Source organism: Lupinus angustifolius, chromosome LG07, assembly GCF_001865875.1.
Source record: "Lupinus angustifolius cultivar Tanjil chromosome LG07, LupAngTanjil_v1.0, whole genome shotgun sequence".
NCBI classification, from domain to species: Eukaryota; Viridiplantae; Streptophyta; class Magnoliopsida; order Fabales; family Fabaceae; genus Lupinus; species Lupinus angustifolius.
In genome coordinates, this window is record NC_032015.1 from 13,285,592 (window position 1) to 13,294,799 (window position 9,208).

Consider the following 9,208-nt stretch of genomic DNA (forward strand, 5'->3'; position numbering starts at 1 on the left):
TTGCAGTTATGGTGACCATCGTAACCGTATCACACCACAATTGCAGCGTGGCTTCCAATCACAAAGATGCGGCCGCAACTGCATCGCACCGTACTTGGATCGCATCTAACCACATTAGGCCGCATCGAATAAAAAAATATTTTTTAATCACAAAATAATTCACACTACAATGACCGTAATCTGTGTTGCAATTGGCACAATGACCATAATTAAAATAACCACAACCGTTACAGCTAAACCTAAGCTTGTCGAACAAATTTTGGAACATGACATCGGTTAAGCTTCCATGACCAATAAGGATTTGTTTCACAATTTTGTTATTTATCTGTATGATGATCAAGGGGTCATCATGCCCTCAGATAATATTTGAAAATTCCCTGTCATCAAAAGTAATATTGGACACTTGTCTTTATGTTTCACCTTGTGGTTGCCTTAGGGTTAGTTTGGGAGTTGAATTTTGGAGGGGAGGGAATGGAAAAGGAAGGCTTGGAAGTCATCTCACAAGTGTATTATTTCATGGCTCTCAAGCCTTCCCTTTCCCTTCATTCGCCTCCAAAATTCGACTCCCAAACTAACCCTTAGTGGCTTAATCCATGTCTGATTTTCATAATCCCATGAGTGTATCTTTTTTGGATGGACTTAGAAGATCGGTCTACAACAAGTCCTCCCAAAATTGTATTTATGACATCATCAGGGGTTTGTTTTCAGTGATAGAAAGGTATAGTGCGATCATTATATTGACACGACTGCATGGTTTGTCTTTGGTGATCGATCTAATTGAGAATATATTCTTTGTAGTATTTGTTAGAAATTTATAATTTCTAATTAAGGTGGACATAATATATTTAATACAATTAAATTGACTATTTATTTTGGGTTATAAAAGAAGTGATCTAATTACTGACAAACCATAAGACTTCTGAAACTGATGAGAAAATAGGCTTAATGAGTGGATACCCAAACAATTGACCTATAGGGGATAATGGAACCCTATAAGTTAACGCATAAGGAACGGTTATGGTCCCGAATACACCAAATCACAAATAGTTTTCATCTCTCCATATCAGAGAGAAAATGAAGGTCCCAAAATGAATTAATGATTTGGTTGAGGAAGACCATCATACCAAAACTCTCTCAAAAGATATATCAAAGGAGTAGATTAGAGAACATGGGCAGGTATGACTTTGTATCATTGTTTTATATTATGTGAGAATCATGATATTCAAGATCCTAGGATTGGTATTTCACCAATCATTAGGAAATATCTAACAAGTGGTATCAGAGTTTTATGTTCTGAATTTTATGGTTCTCCATTAAAGATGTTTTCCCCAATTTTTTGTGAACCCTAATTTTTTAAATTTGGGGATTTTTATGCTTCAGTTATTGGTTATTAAAATTCGGTATTTAGGAATATTGATGATAACTTTTATCCGCTTTCGCTTATTTGAATTATGAGTAATTTGTATTATGAATCTTCACAACATGTGTTTGAGTATATATTCAGATCTGTGCATGAACATTGCATTAACTTTTATGACTCTATTATGCAATATGTATATTATATGTGCACTAATGCCTTACCGTTGGACATTGACTTTTGTCACTTTCAATTTTGCAATTTGTTAAAGTATATATATAAGGTATATATGTGTTAAGATGTGTTCTTATTTTATACATATACAATCTGAAATACATGACCTTGTATATATTGAGAATTAAAATATACTTATATACATATGTAATGGTTTCCAACTTGAGGTTGCTGTCATTTCTAGAATTACTAATTAAAGTTAATATATATAATGGTTACGATTAATGCTTAAAATTATATATACTTTATTATGTTAGTGTGTAAAAGTGTATATATATATATACTGTTACATATATGTTTTAAGATATGCATGATCATATTCAATTTGGAGTTTTTGATAATGATTTCCATATATCTTTTTATGCTTTTCATTCTAGATATACTTTGTATTTGATTAAGTTTGCATCCATTTTTATGTGCTGATATATGTAATATATCTTTTTTGATTTGAAATTATATTATTAGATTAGATTTGTTAATTATAAAATATATCAAATCTGAAGGTTTTAATTCCAAGATCATAATTTTTTATAATTGACCCATATTGTTTTCCCTTTGTCTGGTAATTATTTTTGAATTAATTGATGCAATATGTTTCCAAAGTAACATCTATTATGGAAATTGATTAAGATTATATAGATGGGTATGATATTATTTATGAGAATTGTGTTCGACCCAAAAGAAGACTCAATTTTCCAAGTAAAAATATATATGTGATGATAAATAAGTAACGATTATAAAGTTTTTTACCCATGTGAATAATAGTCGGTCCAAAGAAAGGCTATTGTTTGACAAAACTAATTGTTAATATTTGATCATTACGTTGAGAGTACCACTTACAAATTAATTTCTATATCCAAAGACTAGAAATTGATGTTGTGTTGGGTATCTAATGATAAGTCTATTATGTGAACATGTCTTGTTTATATATATTACCTGACTTGTTTGTTTAAATGATTGCAACACTTATGGATTGTTGCATTGGTTAGTGGTTGATTGCATTAAGTGATTGCTATTGTTGGAGCATTGTTTCTATTTGAGTAGTTTGTTCTGTCATGTTTAATCATGTATAAAATGGTAATATTTTTTATGGAAAATTCAAAAGGACCATTAGTGGAATTCGAAATGCAGTCCTTATGAAGAGAATGATGCAATGCTACCAATATGCTATAAATGATATATGTATTTATATGTGGATATAAATAATATATGTTTTGGATTAAGGTTATGTTGAATCAAACTCAACTAAATGGTTTTTCTTCTAGAAAATAAAAGTGTTTGACATTTTAAGTGAACTTATTAAATAAGAAGTCGCCAAAGTGACATCTTTTTTGTGAATTGTTCATAATAAGTATCATATGTTTGTATATATGTATCCATGCGAGTACTAATCGGCCCAAAGGAAGATTATTATTTGGCTGGATTATATACCCACATGTGATGGTAAACATTTGATTATTATAAAGTTGCATATTTGAATGATAAATCAGTTTAAAGAAGAGTTTATTATTTGACATGCATTATGATCAATGTTTGACCATTACAAACAAGAGTATCATTAGTGATTGATATGAAATATCATGCTAATTGTATGTTTGTATTTTATGCGAATAATGATCGACCCAAAGGAAGATTAATATTTGGCCCAAATTATAAACATACTTGTAGCAAAAAATATGTGTTAATCATATGGCTTTCTATATGAGTAATAAGTCGGGCCAAAGAAAGACTTATTGTTTGATAGAACTGATTATCAATGTTTGATTATTACATGAAGTGTACCACTTACAAGTGAATATTTTTGTCCAAAGACTGAATATTAATGTTGTGTTAGGTAACTCATGGTGTGCCCCATTATCATTTGAATTTAAGTATTAAAGTTGAATGTGAGTTTAATTTCAAGAATGATTGTAATTTGTTTGTTCTTTTACTAGTGTTGTAATTATTTCTGCGCAAATTAAGAACATCCCATTGCTGAATGTGACAAAATTTAAGGTCTATAAGGAAGTCGTAGAAATTATTCTCGGTTGTATCGATTTAGATCTAATACTTTTGGTGGAGAAATCTATTTCTACTCTGGAAATCCTCGATGAGGTTAAAATTGAAAAATTGGAACACTCTAACCGAATGTGTCTAATGATCATGAAACACTATATTCTAGAAGCGTTTCAGGGCTATATTTCTGAGGGTCAGATTGCAATGAAGTTTCTTGAAGAAATAGAACCATACTTTGCTAAAAATGAAAAAGCAGATACGAGTAGCTTTTTGGCTAAACTCATCTCCATGAAGTATAAAGGAAAAGGGATTATAAGGGAGTACATTATGAAGATGTCTAATCTCGCATCAAAACTCAAGTCACTTAAGTTAGAGCTTGATGATAACTTCCTCGTGCACTTGATTTTGATCTCGCTTCCTGCATACTTCGGGTCATTCAGAGTGAGCTATAACACCTAGAAGGACAAATGATCTCACAATGAGTTTATATCTAAGTGTGTACAAGAGAAAGAGAGATGCAGAGAGATAAGACTGAAAGTTCTCATTTGACTATGACCTCTCAGAATAAGAAAAGAAAGAACAATAAAGATGTTGTGAAAGAGCTATTTGTGTTTTTCCTCAGAGAATGTGGAATTGTTTTGCAATACACTATGCCAAACAAACCTATCATGAAGGGTGTTGTTGAGTGATGAAATTGAACTCTTGGGGATATGGTGAGAAGTATGGTTAGTCATTATTCCTTACTAGAGTCTTTTTGGGATAAAACTTTAAAGACCATAGTTTACATCCTTAATAGGGTGCCAAGTAAAGCAGTTAACAAAACCTCATATGAGCTTTGGACTAACAAAAGTCCAAGCTTAAAACACTTACACATTTGGGGTTGTCCAACTAAGGCGTAGCCTTATAGGCGACATGAAAGAAAACTGGACTCAAGAATAGTTAGTTGCTATTTTGTTGGCTATGTTGAACGCTCTCAGGGCTATAAATTTTATGATCAAACTTCAAGACATTTTTTTGAGACTGGAAATGCAAAATTTCTTGAGTAAGTTGATTTTGGGAAGGAAGAAAACATAATGAATGTTGTCTTTGAGGAAGAACTTGTCACTAATGGTGAACAAGTTCTTGTGCCTATTACCATTCAAGGAATAACTTCGGTAATAGGATATAATATTCAGAATATTGTTCCTCTCACACTTTACATTCACTCATTTTTAGAATTTTGTTTCCCCTCTTTTGCTCTGCTAGGATTTGCTAAGCATTTTCGGTTTTCATTCCTCTTCTTCATTTTCGTTTTGTTTCTTCCCCTCAATGGAAGGCTAAACTTGTGGACTAAATTCCTTTGATAATGTATCACAACTCTTGAGGTTTTGTTATTAATGCATTTTCGGTTTCTTTATTGTCGATTTCTTCTATCTTATTTCTAGATATGATTTGCTTAATTCCATTGCTTAGAAACTGGTTTATGAGTTTATCTTGGCTTAGTTTATTTACTCTCTAGTGCATGAATGTTTAGTTCGTGTGAATTTGTTTATCGTTTCATGCTTATGTTGATTTCGCTTAATTAGAGGCGTAGGTTTTGGAACTTTGAATTGATTATCGCTTAGTTAATTGATTCTCAATAAATTCGGAAGTTAATGGTTGGAATCTGAAAATAATCTTTTGAAACCAATGATTGAGTTGTGAACAACGAACCAAAGGGATTTAGCTGTTTTATTACATTGCTTAACTAATGTTTCTGAATTTGATTTATGTTCATACTATTCAACAACAACAAAATCCCTTGTGTGTGTGTGAGTATAATGTGTTTGAAGCTTTGTTTGAAAGATAATCCTTGGGAAACAACCTAGGAGTCACTTCCTAGTACCGCAGTTTTTAATTGTTATATTATTTATATAGGGTACGACCTTGATCAAATTTGGCGCCGCTGTCATGGATTATCGATTCTTGTTAAAGGTTCTTAATATATTTTAGTATGTGTCTTAGAATAACCATTCTATTTGGGTTTCAAAAAACTGTATGTTCTATTCACTGCTTGTTGTTTGCTGACTTGTTTAGCTATTTGCATGTTCATTGATTCAGGTTTAAGTTGGTTAATATAGTTGTTGTTGGAATTTTTATATGAAACTTTGTTTCTATACTTATTTCATCACATATTAAATGTTGAATGCACCATAGTCAATCACCTTGCTGCTGGTTGTGAGATACAAATAAGTAGTGACTAGTTTTGTTGTTGATTTTCTATTTTTGGCATAACTTTGGAACCGTTAATCAGAATTGGACATATTATATATGCATTTGAGGTAGAAAAACTCAAGAGTTCATTCTCTACTATTTAAAAAAGAGTCTATTTACTATTGATATTTTATTTTACAAGTTTTATTTTCCAATTGTTTTGATTTTGTTGTATTTAATTAAATTAGTTAGACTTTGAGTTTTGTCCTGAAACATTTTGTGGATGCTTCATATGATATTAGGAATTTAGTGATGCAAAGTTTTGGTTGATCACTGAATTTTGACATGTATTTCCCTTACTGCCCTATGTGGTTTTACTGTTGCATTTAGTGTATAACTAGGGGAAATCCTGATTCTTTGCATCCAATAAATCCTAAAATTGATAGAACATTTCATAGGTTGGTTAGACAAGTTAGGAATTTAAATTTAGATAGTGAGTATTTTTATCTTAGTGTTAATCTATCTGATAGTGATACTGATTCTATTGTATGTATACATTTTGTTGTATCTGCGCCTTCTGTTGTATACTCTGAAAATATGGTTGAACCACCTCCAATTCCATGTGCCATATGTGCGCAAAACTAGACTAATCCATTTGTTGCCTAAGTTTCATGTACTTACAGGTGAATGTCCTCATAAGTATCTTAAGGAGTTCCATATTGTATGTTCCACCGTGAAGCCTCACGACGTCCAAGAGAGCGCTGCAAAAGATTGGTTGTATTACTTGGCCCCTAGTTCTATTACTAGTTGGGATGACCTGAAGAGAATCTTCCTTGAAAAATTCTTTCCTGCCTCCAGGACCACTGCAATTAGAAAATATGTTTCTAGAATAAGCAACAACATGCAGAAGGTTTATATGAATATTGGAAGAGATTCAAGAGACTATCTGCACACTACCCCCATCATCAGATCTCTGAACAACTCCTCATGCAATATTTCTATGAGGGTCTGAACAACATGGCAAGGAATATCATTGATGTTGCTAGTGGTGGTGCACTTGGAGATATGACCCCTTCTGAGGTTAGAGGTTTGATTGAGAACAAGTCTTCCAACTCTCAACAGTTGAGTGCAAAGAGTAGTGATGCTATAGTGGTCAGAGGTGTTCATGCTATTGGGACATATTTAGTGAGACAAGATAAAATTGAGAAATTTTTTGACTCCCTTGCTACCTTGGTCACTCAACTTTCCATGAATCAGCAGAAACATCCACTTGCAGCACGAGTTTGTGGCATTTGCACCGCAACTGACCATTATGTTGATATTTGTCCTCTTTTAGAGCCCAAAACTGGTGACCATCTTGAGGCCTATGCTGCAAATATTTACAACAACAGACCAAAATAGCAATAACAGAATTATGATCCTTCATAAAGCATATACAACCCTGGTTGGAGGAATCATCTAAATCTTAGATGGTCTGCTCCTTCACTACCTCATCCAGGACCACCATTTCAGAACAATAATGTTGCACAAAATAGACCATATGTGCCTCCTGCAATCCAACAATAGAGACAACAACAAGTGAATTGTAATCATGCTCCTGCACCTAGTGAACGTTCATTAGAAGAATTGGTCAGACAAATGACATTGCAGAATTTGCAATTCCAGCAAGAGACCATAGCTTCCATTCAGAGACAAGAGTATTGCATTCAGAATTTGACCACCCAGATGGGAAAAATGGCTACTTCATTAAACACATTGCACTCTCATAATTCTGATAAGTTTTCTTCCCAGACTGTGGTCAACCCGAAGAATGTTAGTGTCATCACTCTAAGGTCAAGCAAACAGATTGAAGTGGATCTAGCTGCATCAAAAATGAAGCAACCTGGTTTACAAGTGTTGCACAACCATCTTCCATTCCTCTTCCATTTCCTCCAAGAGTCATTCTAAGTAAGAAGATGGAAGAGGTAGACAAAGAGATCTTGGACACATTTAGAAAGGTAGAGGTGAATATATCTTTACTTGATGCAATCAAACAAATTCCAAGATATGCAAAATTTCTAAAGGAGTTGTGCGCTCACAAGAGGAGGCTCAAAGGTAATGAGAGGATCAGCTTGAGCAGAAATGTTTCCTCACTAATAGGTAAACTTGTTACTCACATTCCTAAAAGAATGTAAGGATCAGGGTATATTTTCTGTACCTTGCATAATAGGTAAAAGCAAATTTGAGACTGTCATGCTAGATCTAGGTGCTTCGATTAATGTTATGCATATGTCTATTTTCATGTCTCTTTCACTTGGACCTATGCAACCCACTAGGGTAGTGATTCAATTAGCAAACATGAGTACTACCTATCCTGCTTGTTTGATAGAGGATGTCTTGGTTCGGGTTGGTGAACTTATTTTTACGGCTGATTTTTATATTCTCAATATGGAAGAGAGATCCTCCTGTAACACAATTCCTATCATTTTGGGGAAGCCATTTTTTAAAACAGGCCGAACCAAGATAGATGTCCATGCTGGAACATTGTCTATGGAGTTTGGTGATATTGTGGTCTGATTTAATATTTTGATGCTATGAAGCATCCATCTGAGGACCATTCTGTGTTTCACATTGATTTACTTGATGAGTTAACTAATAAGCATATCTTTGATTTCCTTAATAATTTTGATTCTATGTCATTGATAGACTCATACACTTGTCATAGATGCATTGATTCTGAAATGTGTAATTCTTGTATTGATGAGTTTCTACATATTTCTGTTGATCCAAATGTTGTAGAATCAGATTGCATTGACCCAATTGTTGTAGACATCATACATCAATCTGATTTACTTGTTTAGGTGTAGGCTGCTGAATCTATGCCTGCTACTTTGGTTCCATCTATTTTACATGCACTTGCGTTGGAGCTTAAACCGTTGCCTAAAACCTCAAGTATGCTTACTTAGAGGATGATGAGAAGCTCCATGTTATTATTTGCACATCCCTTGATGTTGATCAAGAGGAAAAGTTGTTGCAAGTGATGAAGAAGCATAAGAGAGCAATTGGTTGGAGCCTTAGTTTATATTCTTGATACTAGCCCATCAATGCGCATGCACAGAATACTCTTGGAAGATGGAGCTAAAACAGTGAGGCAACCACAAAGGAGACTCAATCCAGTCATCCTTGAGGTTTTGAAGAAAAAGGTCACAAAGCTTCTCCAAACTGAGATCATATATCCCATTTATGATAGTCATTGGGTGAGCCTAGTTCAGGTGGTTCCAAAGAAGACAAGAATTATAGTGGTGAGAAATGAAAGAGATTAGGTGATTCCTACGAGAGTGCAGAATAGTTGGAGAGTCTGCATTGACTATAGGAGGCTCAACCATGCAACAAGAAATGATCACTTTCCTTTGCCATTTATTGATCAGATGCTTGAGTGCTTAGCAAGTAAATCTCATTATTGTCTTCTTG